Raw genomic sequence first — 15,737 nt, 5'->3', positions numbered from 1 at the left:
GGCAGGAATGTTTGGGTTATGCTGAGTATATTAACACGGTAGTAAGCGTGGAATGTAAATAGCTTCTAAATGTAAGTCAACGGGAAAAGGAACAAAGAACAAGAGCAGGTTCTTTACAGTCTGAAAACAGAGAATGGAAGTGGAGAACTGGGAAATGACAGAACTATGGAGAAACTACTTTAGCTCTGTCTTCACAGAAATAAAAATAAAGTAAAAACAAAACATAAGGTAATAAATCTGCCCAGCACTACTAAGAAGCCTAAGTCTGCTGAGAAAAAGGCAAGTAATAAATAATATGAGTAAATTACAGTGTTGGACAAAAGATTTATATGCAAGGAATGTGAAAAATAAGATTAACGTAGATTTGTGAATTGGGAATCAGATTTGAGAATCAGACTGGTTTGGAGAACAACAGTGAAGGAATAAGTGCAATACATTGCGATTCTCAGAAAGATTTTGATTAAATCCCAAACCTAGTTTGTAAAGTCAAAACTTATTGGATTGAGGGTAATATATGACCTTGGTTTTAAAATGGGAGAGCTGGCAGGAAACATTAAGTATGGATAAATCAATGTTCCTTCACAGTGGAAGGCGCGGGGGATAGAAAAGTGTTCGGTGTTCGGCCCCAGCTCTTTCCTATATATCAAGCCTGCTTAAGGCACTGAATGATGCTGTTTGTCAGTGGGTGAGGTGGATGTAAAAAAGCTCCAAAGTGATACAAAGAAGTGTAGTGAATGGGCAAATACATGGCAGATGAAGAGCAATGTGGGTACTTGTAACATTGTGCAATTTGGAGGGAGAAAGTAAAACAGCAGCCTGCTATTTGAAGAGGGATTGGTTGGGAAATGTTCATAATTAAAGGGACTTATGCTGTAGATTTTGTTTCCGACTGTGCAGACCTCCATGCAGGGCAGTTGCTCAGAATCCAAGCGACAGTACTGGGAATGGCTTTGGAATGCTGGCCAGTGTACACAGACCTACCAAATCGTTAGCTGTAACATTGACAAGGATCTGGATCTACTTGTACACAAGTCACTGAAAGCGACATTGTCGGAGCAGAAAGCAATTAGGAAGATAAATATTGTGTTGACCATGATTCAAGGGGATTTGAGACAAGGAGTAAGAGGGGCTTTGAGCAGCTGTGCAAGACCTCTGTGAAATCCCATCGCGAGCATTGTCCAGTACTGTGTGTGTTTTCTCCTTACCTAATAAAGGATAAACTTGACATTGTGGGAGTACAGCGAAGGATGACCAGAGTAATCTCTGGGATGCCAGGCTTGTTGTGAGAACAGAGTTTGGGGCGAGTGGACCTGTCTCCCAAGGACTTAAGGAAAATGAGTGAACATCTTAGTTAAATATATAAAACTCTGACAGGATGACAGGGGAGCGTAGGACTTCCAAAACAAAGGGCCACACGATTAGGTACCAATATGCCAATCTGCATTGAGATGACAATAAATGGTTGCTCTCAGAAACTGATGAATCTGGGCAATTTATTCCCACGTAAGGCTGTGGAAGATAAGACACTGAATATGAATACTGATTTCCAGAAAGCCAATAGAAGTGACGCAGATCACGTTGTGAAGATCAAGAGTCAGACATCATTGTATCGAATTTGTGAACAAAACGATGGATTGAAGGGACTGCTGAGGTTAATAATTGATATTGTTTCAAACGTCAGTCACAATTATGGATAAGTCCATTATGTGCGAGGAATACATGATGGCGTTATTCAACCATGAACTAGAATGATTTAAGGTCAATGTTTTGAATCGGGAACTCATTTCCTGATGTTTCTGTGCAGGCTGTGGGAAAACTCTAGAAATGTTGTCGCCAGCTGTCCGTTGGTAGGAAGGAGGTGTCTGCAGGATCAACAGTACTGTATTTCCTGTTCCCTTTTTAAATATCGAGGCAGGTGTCGGGTGTTCTGTGCATGTTCATCATTTCTTTAAGATCTTATAACAGTTCTATGCAATTGTGTGTCTTGCTTGACCGTTTCAGAGACCATTGAAGAGTGTATCAAATGCCTATGTGTCTGGAGTCATCTCTCGGCCAGATCAGGAAAGCACAGGAGGTTTGTTTCCTGGAAGTAAATTGGAGAAGCAAATTGGTGCTTACAATCAACTTTGGCTTCAAGGTCACAATCACGGATGCAAGATTTTACAGCTCGATATTCTTTCAGTTGTTCCAAACTTGCATCGGCGAGCAAAGATTTAGCCAAATCTGGATGCGTAATCCAGTGACATTTCCACAATAGCACCATCTTTTGCAGCGGGGCCTATTGGAAAGCACAATGAGCAGGCTATTTAAGTGGTGTTTGACAGCTCGGTCCAAAATATCTCCAGCCATTTTGATTATTGTGATTGATCTGAGGCCGTAGTAATTTGTAATTGTTCTCCTTTTAGGGCACCGGCCATAATTGAGTAATATTCTACAGTGTCAGATAGATGTGAGAGTTGGAGCTGGAATGAAACACTTTCCACAGGTATACGACATGCTGTGCAGCACAATTCTTCAGTCCTTTTGCAGGAATGGTGTCAGGGTCCATCGCTTTTGTCATATCTATTGTGGTCAGCTACTTCCTCATGCCACGCGCAGCGAATCGAATAGATTAAAGACTGGCATATCTGATTCTGTGGGCATCGTGAAGAGGGTAAGGTGGATCAACGAACCAACACTACTGGCTGAACATGGTGCAGAGACTACATCGTTGACATTTCCACTGATATGCATGGCTGTTCCAGTATTCACGATGAGTATATTTGTGGCGCCGTCTCCTCCAGTGAGTTGGTTATCCGTCCATAACCTTTTTTACTGATTGTGACAGAACTGCATAACGTGGATTTGATCAAATTTTAGTCCTGCTGTTTGGTACGTAACCAGCCAAGTGCGGAATCTTCACTGGTTTGCAATCAGGTTTAGGAACACATGGTTCTGACCCTGACATGTTCACCCAGAATCGTCACTGAACCAAAATTGGTTGTTGGTGATAGCAGACTGAGGGATTATCTCGGGGGAAAAGTTACAGACTGTGGTTGAATACAATTCTGCTTCTGCTTCTGTCATAGACTCTTAGAGTCATGCAATATGCAAATCGACCCTTTGGGCCAAATCGTGTATGCTCACCAGATTTCCTAAACAGAACTAGTCCTACATATCTTCTTTCTGCACTTGAACCCCAAAACCTTTCCTACTCATGTACCCATCCCATTTTCTTTTAAACATTGTAATTGTACTCGTCATTACAACTTTGTTTGACAGCTCATTACATTGACAGACAACCGTCTGTTAGAAACAACTTCCCAATCCATCCCATATAAATCTCTTCCCTCTCACCTTCAACTTATATTCTCTGATATTGGACATCGCCAACGTAGGAAAATGAGATTGGCTATTCATGATGTCCATGCCCCTAATGATATGATAAACGTCTCAAATATCCTACGAAAAAGGAAATCAAAACAACCTAGCCAAATATCTCAATACTTCTAGTTTCCATAACGTCATTGTCAATATTTTTGTCCGCTGTCTAGTTTATAACATAGTTCCTACAGCAGAGCGACAAGAAATGTACTCAGGAATCAAAATCTGGCCTTATCATTCTCTTGAACTGCCACAATATGATGGCTGCATTCCTATGTTCAATGCTCTGACCGATGAAGGTAAACTTGTGCAACGTCTTCTACACAACACTGTCTACTTCTGACTCCACTTTCAACGAACTGTGTACTTGGACTCCTGCGTCTCTCTGTTCAAAGATATTCTGCACAGCCCCACCTTTAACTTAGTAAATCCTGTTCTGTTTTGTCTCACAAAGTGCAACACATTCTATTTATCCGCATGAATTCCATCTGCCAGGCTTTGGCCCAATGGCCCAGTTTATCAGAATATTGTTTTTCGCTTCGTTAACATTCTTCTCTGTCCATTGGAACACCAATTTTGGTTTCGTCTACAAATTTACTCTATATGCTTCTTTATTCTCTTCCAAGTCATTTGCAAAAGCAATGAACATTAGCAGCTTGGTTCGGTGGTACACCGCTGGTCACTGGTCACCGGTTGGAACAACAAATCTCTGCAACAACCCTCTATTGTCTCCTATCGTCAAGCCAATATTTCTTATCTAATTGACTATCTCTCCCTGATCTCCTGTGATCTAACCTTATTAACTTGTTACCATGCAGAATTTTGTGGGACTCACTACGTTCGACGTAGATGACGTATGTTCTGTACCTTCATATGTCGTTTTGGTCCCCTCTTGAATAATTGCAGTTCAGTTTGTGAGACACTTATTTCCACGTACAAAGCCGTGCTGACTATCCATATTCAATCCTTCCCTTTCCAAATGATATATATCCTGTCTCTCAGAATCTCCTCCAAATATTTACACACTCTTAACATCAAAATCAAAGGACAGTACCTCCCTGACTTGTCCTTGTTGTGTTCCAGTCCTCTAACATTTCACATGTGACTGTTGATAGTACATATAAAACAATGAAAAAAACTTGCTGATCCTTCAAAACAGAAAGGAAGATAAAAGGTGTGGGAAAGCTCAACAGGTATGAAAGTATCTGTGCAGAGAAAACAGAGTCAAAGTTTCGGTCTAATGACACTTTGTCAGAATCCGAAGGAATGATATAAATATTTCAGACATGGGACATGCGGTTTGTTTCCTGTATTCCCGCAATGATCTGGGCTACTATTGAAAATTTCCTGGGTCGTTTTCTAAATTTATTCACTTAATGACCTCCAACACTCCCTCTTCTGTAATGTGGTCTCGTTTCAAAACATATGTATTCATGTGAGTACATGTGACAATATACCTATTTAAACCAATTCATCTCCTGTGATGTACACATAGATGGCACTTTGATTTTTAAGCAGCCCTATGCTTTCCCAGTTAATTGTTTGCCCTTACTATGCTTGTACAATTTCTATCAATTCTCCTCAACTTTATCAGCCAAAGATATCTCATTACCCCATTTGTCCTTCCTGATTTCCCTCAGAAGTGTACTCCTACATCCAGTATTATCATCAAGCGATTCCCTTGATCTCAGCTATCTATACCTGACATCTAGCTCCTTCGTTTTAATTGACCAGCACCTCATATCCCCGGTCATGTCCTGTTCACTACTCTTGATACCATTGCCCTTCACACTACCAGGAACATGTTGTCACAGCACCGTCTTATCTCGCTTTTGAAAGACTCCCACTTGCCTTACGTCCTGTAGTTGCCAACAGATTCCTCCAAATCATGTTGTGAAAGTTCTTGCCTCATGCCGTCGTAATTAGCCTTGTCCGAATTTAACTTGTGGACGAGACTTATCCTTTTCAAGGTCCATTTTCAAACTGATATAATTTTGGTCACAGGTCCAAAAGTGCTCCCACTCTAAGAGATCAGTCACTTTTCCTGCCTTAATTTCCAGAAAGGAAATAAAGTTGTGGTCTAGGTCAGATCAGCCATGGTCTTACTTAATGGCAAGACAAACATTAGGAGCTGAATGTCTGCATGTGTCTGTGTGTTTATGATTGTGTGTGGCTGCGTGTGTGTGGCTGTTTCTGTGTTTGGGTGTGTGTGCTTTAGTATGTTAAGATTAGATTAGATTCCCGACAGTGTGGAAACAGAGCACAGCCTTCAGCCCAACAAGTCGATAACGAGCCTCCGAAGAGCAACCCACCCAGATCCATTCCCATACATTCACCCTTGAGCAATGCACTACGGATGATGTAGTATAGCGGCACGGTGGCGCAGTAGCGCAGTGGTTAGCACTGCTGCCTCACAGTGCCAGAGAGCCGGGTTCAATTCCTATCTCAGACGACAGTCTGTTTGGAGTTTGCCCATTCTCCCTGTTTCTGTCGATTGTATCCTCCCACAGTCCACAAATGTTCCCGTTGGGTGAATTGTCCATGCTAAATTGAACAACGTGTTAGGTATAAGGGAATGGGTGGGCTGCTCCTCGAAGGGTGTGGTGTGGACTTGCTGGGCCGAAGGGCCTGTTTCCTCGCTGTGAGTAATTCTTATCAATTCATCTAACGTGCACATCTTTGGTGCTGTGAGTGCAAACCCTGGCAGTGCTCACCACTGAGCCACGCTCCCACTGGCCCGAGAATATCTTGGTCTGCATGTTGCTTTGTGTTGAATGGACAGCTCCTCTGGGTTTATGGCGTGTGTGCTGGTTCTGTGAGGTGGATTGGGAATATGATAAGATTTACCATTGAAGCTGATCTGTCAATGCCTTTATTTCTCCTTCTTGTCATTGGACTCTGCATCTTTCATTCGATTAATGTTGCAGTCGCCCATTCACAGTACAACATGATCGGGCATAGCCACTATCGTGGCAGCAGCCACAGCCGCTTCATTCAGAAGCCACCAGCCATTCCCATCATCTTCGGGTGTCCATGGAGGAAGAAAAGCCGGCTTCCAAAATAAAGGCCGTCCCCTTGTCAGACGGCTCAAAACACATTTCCCAACAGCATGAAAACTTCCCGTGTGCACAGAAAGCAACGAGGCCAGTGGCATCGTCAGGGAGCAGACCATCAGGGAGATGGAACAGCACTTCTGATGATTGAAACGTTCAGAGTAAACTTTCACGTTTTCACAGTATCAGAATTGCATTTGTGTTGTGAATCTTCATGAAACGATCACTTTGCGTACCCGACAAGCCCCAGAACATTCTATACCCGACACTCCCTGGACATTCTATAATCAATATTTCCTGTAACATTCTGGATCATTCCCTGGAACATTCAATAACTGACATTCCCTGGAACATTATGTATGCAACATTTTCTGGAGCATTATTTAACTAATATTCGCCAGAACATTATGTTCCCATCACTCTCCGGAACATTATATATCCAACATTCTCTGGAACATTCTAGAACCAACATACCCCGGAAAATTCTCTATGCGACATTCTTTGGAACATTCTAAAACTACATTCTCTGGAACATTCTTGATATGGCATTTCCAGGAACATTCTATAACTGCCATTCTCTGGAACATTCTATAACCGATATACCCCGGAATATTCCACAACTAACATAATCCAGAATATTCCATACCCGACATTCAAACAAACATTCTGTTGATGGCATTCTTTAGCGTCTTCTCCAAAACATTCTATCCCTGACAGTGTTTGTGAATGGCCGGACGTCAGTGATGGGACAAAGTGCAAGATGCTGAAGGAAGATATCCTGTTCCCCGGAGAAGGAGACACTGTGCCGGTCGGTCCCTCAGGCTGGTGAAGTGGTGAATACGTTTTTCTGGCGTTTACATTTCGTCACGACACAAAATCGATCATAATGTAGGTTGAAAAACAGAAATTTGCTAACTCTGTTGTCTTCAATGAGTTGGTGGATAATAGTTCAGGACATCAACTTTTTCATACTGCATGTGAAGAAGTGAAAACACGTGACATGTGACTGTTGTTGAGTAATCCAATGTGTGGGAATGCTCGAGAAATCATTTGTTCTTATGGATATGTTGCTGTGTATTCGAATTGGACGGGTACTTGTGTTTGATGACATATTTTTGACAGTAATTCAGAACTTCCTTTTTGTTATTCCAGCTCTAATTATTTGAATACATCTCTGAAGACAGTGACACATTTGAAAATCTCAATGTGTGTTCAATTAAACTGGTCACTTTGCCTCCAGGCTCCTGTATGATGCCTTTGCTTTCCTTCCTCACAGTTAACGTGTTGACGATCTACGTCCTGCTTTATAAAGATTGTGGATTGTCTCCATGTGTCAGACGTTATCTGGGAGCTATGGCAGTGGCGGATCTACTGGTCATTATCCTCGACTTGATATTGAGACACATTCCCATTGTTTATTGGGGACAGTTTTATTTTATGATATCCATCCGCGTGTGTAATATCCACGCTAGTCTGGTTCACTGTCACTTTCACCTTCGATCGGTTTGTGGCCATTTGTTGCCAGATGCTGAAAAGTAAACATTGCAGTGAGAAAACGGCAGCGGTCGTTCTTGGATCCGTAACTGTGCTGAGCTGTTTAAAGAACATCATTTGGTATTTTATGCACACACCTGAGTATTGGCTGCGTAACTCCCCCTGGTTTTGTGTGATAACAGGTACTATTCAAACATCCCGTTTCTGGGGCACAATTGAGTTCCTTCACCACATCCTAACCCCGGTTCTACCATTTCTTCTGATTCTGCTGCTCAATGTTTTCACCGTCAGACACATTATAGTAACGAGCAGAGCCCGCAGGAGACTCCGGGCTCATACCACTCGGGACGCTCAGTCTGACACAGAAATGAGCAATCGGAAAAAATCCATCATTTTACTCTTTGTGATCTCGGTCAATTTCATCCTTCTTTGGTCAATGTACATGATATTTTTTATGTGTCACCGGATGGCGTGGATAAGGTATGTGCACGGGTATCCAAATAGCTTTGTGCAGGAGTTAGGCTTCATGCTGCAGCTCCTCAGTTGCTGCACAAACACCGTGATTTATGCCGTGACCCAGACGAAGTTCAGACAGCAGCTGAAGAACGTGCTGAAATATCCCTTTATCCAAATTCATCAATCAGTTAAATTCACTCATAAATCAATCCATCTGGGATTATCTCATTTCCGTTGAAGTTTTCAGCGAAGAAGCAGCCCATCACTGTTTTACGAGACTGAAGGAAGCGTTGGTTTGTCCAAGCTTATCCCACAAGGTGTTAGTGAGACACATTTTAATGTTTCTTTCAGCTCAGGAGCCACTGACAAAAGGTAATATCCTACTGGAAGTATCGATCATTTCAATTTGTTAACGATTAAAATGTTTACTAAAAAGTGCTAAAAAGTGAACAATGTTATTGTTTGTCTTTGTGTTGAAGAACTGAGCTGGAGAGTGACACATGTCGGCTCCAAACCTGGTTCACAGGGAAGTAGAGGTGACCGGGAAATAAGCTCACAGTTTAAGTAACTCTGTCCTTGCTTTCACCTCACCAACCTAGACGCCGGCGAAATTCATCTCTCTCCATTTTACTCTCTCCCTCCATATTTCGCCCCGACTCTCAAACTGGGGCTGTGCCTCGCAGTCCCAGCTCAGACTTGCACACTCATTTTCACTGTCCCTCCCTTCACCATTCTCCATCACTCTCTTTCCCTAGTGAACTCAACACCCACTAAACTCACTCCCTCGAATCCTTCTTTCCTTGAATCCTCTCCCACCTTATTTTGCTGTGGCAACAGCCGAGGTCTTTGGATCTTCAGTACGGTGTTCCGGGAAAAAGATATTAGTTTGGTGCTTCTGGTGATTACTCGGATAACAGACTTGAGCTTGGGCCAAACACTGTTGCTTATGGCAAAAGTGGGTGTGAGTACATTAGTCATTATGATGGGGTAAGTGAGTGAGTGGGAGCATAGGCTGTGGCTGGTGTTAAAGTGTGGAGGTTTGACACAAGGCTATTGCACAGAGATCAGACTGTGTGTGATGCAAAGTCTGTTAAACAGGGAATAATGTGTGGATATGGTCAAAGACCATTTCTTGGGAATGAAATGAGCCGGGTGTCACAGGCCCATTCTCAGCAAAGTGTATGCGCGGTAGAGTGAGCATAACATTGTGGCATGTCTGGGGGAGTGAGCATTACCGACGGGGAGTGTAGGGGCAAGTGATTGTGACGGTGAGGGAGTACGCCAGATAGTGAACGGGACATTGGGGTAGTGTGGGTTAATATCTATAGCAGTGGTGGAGTGTGCGATGGTGTGAGTGTGACAGTGGGGAAGTGTGCAAGAAAGGGAGCGTGATGGCGATGTAGCATGTGGGAGAGTGAGCATGACGGGGTGTATGTAGGGGTGTGAGGTGACGGTGAGGTCGTAAGTGGGGAGGGATCATTATATTGGGGGAGTGTCGGAGTGTGAACCTGGTGGTGGGATCGTGTGCGGGGTATTGAGCATGACAGAGGGGAAGTGAGCGTGATGGTGCGGAGTGTGGGGACATTGAGTGTGACGGCGGGGATAGATAGTCAGAGTGAATGTAATGGTGGCGAATGAGCGGGGAGTGAGCATGATGATGGGGGAATTTCCGGGAGTGAGAGCAACTTTGGGAGCGAGAGCAGGTAAGTGATGACGACGGGAGTACTGCGTGGGCAAATGTACATTATGGTGGTGGGGTTTGCAGGGGAGTATGCATGCCAGTGGGGGTGTATGAGGGCTGAGTGTAGATAGTGCGAAATTTGTCCAAATATGTCTGTGACGGAAGGGGTGCGCGTGGCAGGGAGTATTTTTGTTGGATAGTTGAGCTGGGGAGTGGGCGTGACAGTGGAGGAGTATCAGGGAGTGAGTGTGACAATGTTTGGGTGTGCAGGGGACGAAGTGTGACGGTGGGTAAGTGTGCGGGGAGTTTGTGTGATGGTGGGAGTGTGAGCGGGTTAGTGATCACTGCGACGTGGGATTGTGTGTGAAACTTAGCATGATGGTGAGGGAGTATGTGGGGCAGTAAATGTGACGGTGAGAGAAAGTGCGGGAAAACAAGTGTGTTGTTGGGGGCATGTTTGGTGGTGTGTGTGTGATAATGCGGACTGTGCAAGAGAATGAGTGTAACAGAGGAGAGTGCGTGGAGGAGTTAGTGTGATGGTGACTGAGTGTGCAGGCGTGTGTGTGCGGAGGGACTGACTGTGATGGTGGGGGAGTGAGCGGGGGAGTGATCTCAATGCTCGGACAGTGTGTAGCAGAGTGAGCGGGATGGTCAGGCAATGTGGGAGGAGTGAGGCTGACGCTGGGGGTGATCGCAGTGGAGAAAATGTGATGGTGAGCGAATGTGGGAGGAGTGAGCGTAATGGTGCAAGAATATGTGCACGATGGAGTGGCCGGGGGAGGGACTGTGATGTTGGTCGAGTGAGCGGGGTATGAACTCGATGGTGTGAGCGTGATGTTGGAGAGTGTGCTGGACTGAGTGTGATGCACAGCAGGTCAGGCAGTTTGACTCTAATCTTCATTCTAATCTCTGTCACCATGTCCGCCTTATGCTCACTCTGTCACCAACAACCTCACTCTCTCACACTCACTCCATCATGATTATCCAGTCCCGGTTCAGTATGTCAGTGACAAAGTGAGGGTGCAGATGTCAGAATGATGGAGTGAGTGAAAAGTGGTTAGAATTACAGTGATGGAGTGAGTGTGAAAGGGACAGGATGACAGAGTGAGCGTGATGGGGTCAGGAGGACGCTGACAGAGTGAGAGTGAGTGAGGTGACAGTGAGAGAGTGAGTGTGAATATGGAAGGGTGATGGTGACGGAGTGAGTATGATGGGGTCAGGGTGGTTGTGATGGAGTGAGTATGAGGGTGTTAGGTTGACAGTAAGAGTGAGTGTGAGGGGGTCAGCGAGATGATGATGGAGTGAGTGACCGTGGTGAGAATGATGGTGAGGGAATGTGAATGTGGGGGGCAGAGTAACGGTGAGAGAGTGAGTTTGAGTATGAGGTGTTTCTGGGAGCTTCAGGGTAATGGTGAAGCAGTGAATGTGAGGGCCACAAGGTGACGGTGAGCGATTGTGTCGGGCATTTAGGGTAAATATGTTGGAATGACTGTGAGGGCGTAAGGGAAACAGTGATGGAGTGAGTATGAGGGGGTCAGGGCTATGGTGATTGGAGAGATTGTGAGAGGTTTCAAAATGACACTGGCAGAGTGAGTGTGACGGGCCACAGTGAGAGGATCTAAGTGATGGAAGGTGTGTATGGGGGTCAGGGAAACGGCGACAGAATGAGAGTGAGGATGTTGGTATGATGGAGTGACTGTTAGGGGGTCAGGGTGACCGTTATGGAGTGAGTGTGAATGTGTCAGGGTGAAGCACTGCGTGTGAGGGGGCCAGGGTGACAGTGAAGGAGTGAGTGTGTGGATTTCAGGGTGACGACAATGGAGTCAGTGTAAGTGGCTCAGAGTGACAGTGAGAGAGTGAGTATGAGATTTGAAGGTGACGGAGTGTGCGAGATGTCAGCGTGAGTGAGTGAGTGTGAGGGTGTCAGTATGATGGTGAAGGAGTGAGTGTAAAGCTGTCAGTGTGATGGTTCAGGATGTGAGTGTAAATACATCAGCGTGACAGTGATAGAGTGAATATCAAAGTGTCCGTGTAATGGGGAGGTTGTGAGTGTGATTGTGAGGATGTTCGGGTGACAGTGGAGAAGTGAGTATGAGAGGGTCAAGGTGACGGTAAGACAGTGACTATGAGTGGTCAGAGTGACCGTGGGGAGTGAGAAAGAATGGTGGCAGCGTGAGTGTGAGCGAGTGATTGTGAGAGGGTCAGGGTGATGTTGAAAAATGAGTGTGACGGGGTCAGGGTGACGGACAGCGAGTGAATGCGATGGCGTCAGAGTAACGGTAATGGAATGAGAATGAGGGGGCAGCATGTCCGTGAGTGAGTAAATGTGAGGGCGTCATGGTGATGGTGAGGGAGGGAGGGTAACGTGGTCATGGTGATCGTAAAGGAGTGAGAGTGTGGGGCTCAGGGAGACGGTAACAACGTGAGTTTGAGGTTGCTTGGGTGACAGTGAGGGAGAGAATATGAGGGATTCTGAGTGAGGGCGGTGGAGTGAGTGTGACGGGTCAGAGTGACAGTGAGGGAATGATAATGACGATGAGGAAAATAAATCCTTGGCGATGGGGTCCGTTTGGACGTGGCGGAAATGACGAAGGATGATCCGATGGATCTGGAGTTTGGTGGGTTGGTGGGTGATGACCAGGGGGGTTCTGTCCTGGTGGCGATTGGAGGGGCAGGCTTCTAGGAGCGGGAAGTGGAGGAGGTGCGTTGGAGAGCATCGTCAACCACGTCTGAGGGGAAATTGTTGTCTTTGAAGAAGGAGGACATCTGGGTTGTTCAGTATTGGAATTGGTCCTCTTGGGAGCAGATGCGGTGAAGGCGAAGGAATTGGGAATATGGGATGGCGTTTTTACAGGGTGGAGGGTGGGAGGAGTTGTAATCTAGGTAGCTGGTAGTCAGCCGGTTTATAGTAAATGTCCGTGTTGAGTTCAGGAAAATTTGAAGTCGGGGTGGAAGATGAAAGTAAAGTACATCAGCTATTCAACCTCCTCGTGGGAGCATGAGGTAGCGCCGATACAGTCATCGATGAGGTTGAACATTTCATCCACTTTACTAATACCGTCTCAGACTCCTCCCAATCCTTCCTAGACCCCTCCATCGACCGCCTCAACACAGATGTTTACTACAAGCCGACTGACTCCCACAGCTACCTAGATGTCACCTACTCCCACCCTGCCCGCTGTAAAAACGCCATCTCTGGACTCAGAGCAGAAGCACTAATGCAAATGTTAGCACAAATTCTGCAATTACCGCAAATTCAACCCAAACTCTGGGACAGATATGTTGATGACACATTTGTAATAGTTAAAAAAACACAGAAATAGAGAACACACACCAAATCATCAACGCCACACTCACAGAAATCCGATTCACTAGAGAAGAAGAAAAGGACAACCAACTCCCATTCCTAGACGTGATGGTACAAAGAACACCAAAACGGAGAATTCACCACAAAGGTTTACAGGAAAGCCACACACACAGACCAAGTCCTAAACTTGCAACCACCCCAACACACACAAACGAGTTGCATCATGACACTATTCAACAGGGCCACTTCACACTGCAGCACACCAGAACTGCAAAAAGAGGAAGAGGAACACCGATACAAGGTATTCGCCAAAAACGGAAACCCTCGCAATTTCATCAACAGATGCCTAAGAGAAAGACAACGGATCGAGGACATGCCGCAACCCAAAGGATTAGCCAAACTACCATACATCAGGAGCATTTCAGAACTGACAGCCAGACTACTGCGACCACAAGGACTAATCACAGCACACAAACCAACAGCCACTCTCAGACAACAACTCACCAGAACGAAGGACCCGATACCAAACATGAGCAAAACCAATGTAGTGTACAAAATCCCATGCAAGGACTGCACAAAACACTACATAGGACAACCAGGAAGACAGCTAACCATCCGTAACCATGAACACCAACTAGCCACGAAACGACACGACCAGCTATCCTTAGTAGGCACACACGTAGAAGACAAGCAACATGAATTCGACTGGGACAACACTACCATTATAGGGCAAGCCAAACAGAGAACAGCCAGGGAATTCCTAGAGGCATGACACTCATCCACAGACTCTATCAACAAACACATCGACCTGGATCCAATATACCGGCCCCTACAGCGGACAGCTCGAACTGACAACCGGAAGCAGCAGAGACAGGCCACAATAAATGCGTGAGGAAACAGCACAGAAGCGCTTCGCAGGAGACTCCCAAGCACTGAGGATGTCTCCTAGACAAGGGACGAAACGTTTGCAAGTCAAATTCCCAGCTCGGCGAACAGAACCACAATGCCATTGCATATTCCCAAGTCCTTCGCCTTCGCCGCATCTGCTCTCCATCTCTATCTAGGACGACCAACTGGTCCTCATCGACCACCCCACAAACCTGCAGATACATCGGATTATCCATCGCCATTTCCGCCACCTCTTAACGGACACCTCCCCACCCCTACCAGCGTTTTGGAAAGACCTCTCCCTCCGCGACAACCTCGTCAGATCCACACCAATCCAACCTCCACTCCAAGCACCTTCCACTGCAACCACAGGAAATGCAAAACTTGCGCCCACACCTCCAATCTCACTTCCCTCCAAGGCCCCAAGGGATCCTTCTGTATCTATCAGAAATTCACCTGCACCTCCACTCACAAAATTTCCTGCATCCGCTGCACCCGATGTGGCCTCCTATACATTGGGGACACGGGCCACCTATTTGCGGAATGTTTAAGAGAACACCTCTGGGAAACCCGCCTCAATCAACCCAACTGCCCCGTGGCTGAACACTTCCCGTCCCCACTCCGCCAAGGACATGCAGGTCCTTGGCCTCTTCCATCGCCAGACCATGGCAACGTGATGCCTGGAGGAAGAGCGCCTCATCTTCCGCCTAGGAACCGTCCAGCCACAAGGAATGAATGCAGCCTTCTCCAGCTTTCTCATTTCCCCTCCCTCCACCTTTTCTCAGTCCCAACCCGCAGACTCAGCACCGCCTTTTTGATCTGCAATCTTCTTCCCGACCTCTCCGCCCCACCCCCTCTCCAGCCTATCACCCTCACCTTAACCTCCTTTCACCTACCGCATTCCCAAGGCCCCTCCCCCAAGTCCCCCCTCCCTACCTTTTATCTTCGCCTGCTTGGCATACCCTCATCATTCCTGAAGAAGGGCTTATGCTCGAAACGTCGAATCTCCTGCTCCTTTGATGCTGCCTGACCTGCTGCGCTTTCCAGCAAAGCATTGAAAAGGTAACATATGTTGTGTGCCCTACCCTTTATAAAGCTAACGCCGCAGACATCATCAGTGCAATATTCAACTCGACAATCGGCTGGCAATGTTGTTTCGGTGCCCCATTGCTCTTACAGAAGCCCGTTTGCCTAACTATCACTATCGCTGCAGTCTGTAAATGCTGCAGAGTGACAACCTTACAGTGCCACTGCTCGCCGAAGACGTTACTCTGAACCTTGTTAAAAATCACTGTACAATGTAGCTCAGACTAGGGTGGCTCAGCCAAAGACAGGATGCTAAATCTTCTTTCCCCCAGTATTTACCAGTTTTGCAAGTATTCCCATCTATGTCGCCTGTCCAATATACCTCGCCCTTCCTGGCCTCCTGCAACATCAACTGAGAATTCGCTCTATCTACATTAAATCCCTCTTTAGTACACTCCAATTCTAATTC

Source organism: Chiloscyllium punctatum, chromosome 35 (genome assembly GCF_047496795.1).
Source record: "Chiloscyllium punctatum isolate Juve2018m chromosome 35, sChiPun1.3, whole genome shotgun sequence".
NCBI lineage: Eukaryota > Metazoa > Chordata > Chondrichthyes > Orectolobiformes > Hemiscylliidae > Chiloscyllium > Chiloscyllium punctatum.
Note: the sequence above shows the minus strand (reverse complement) of the source record.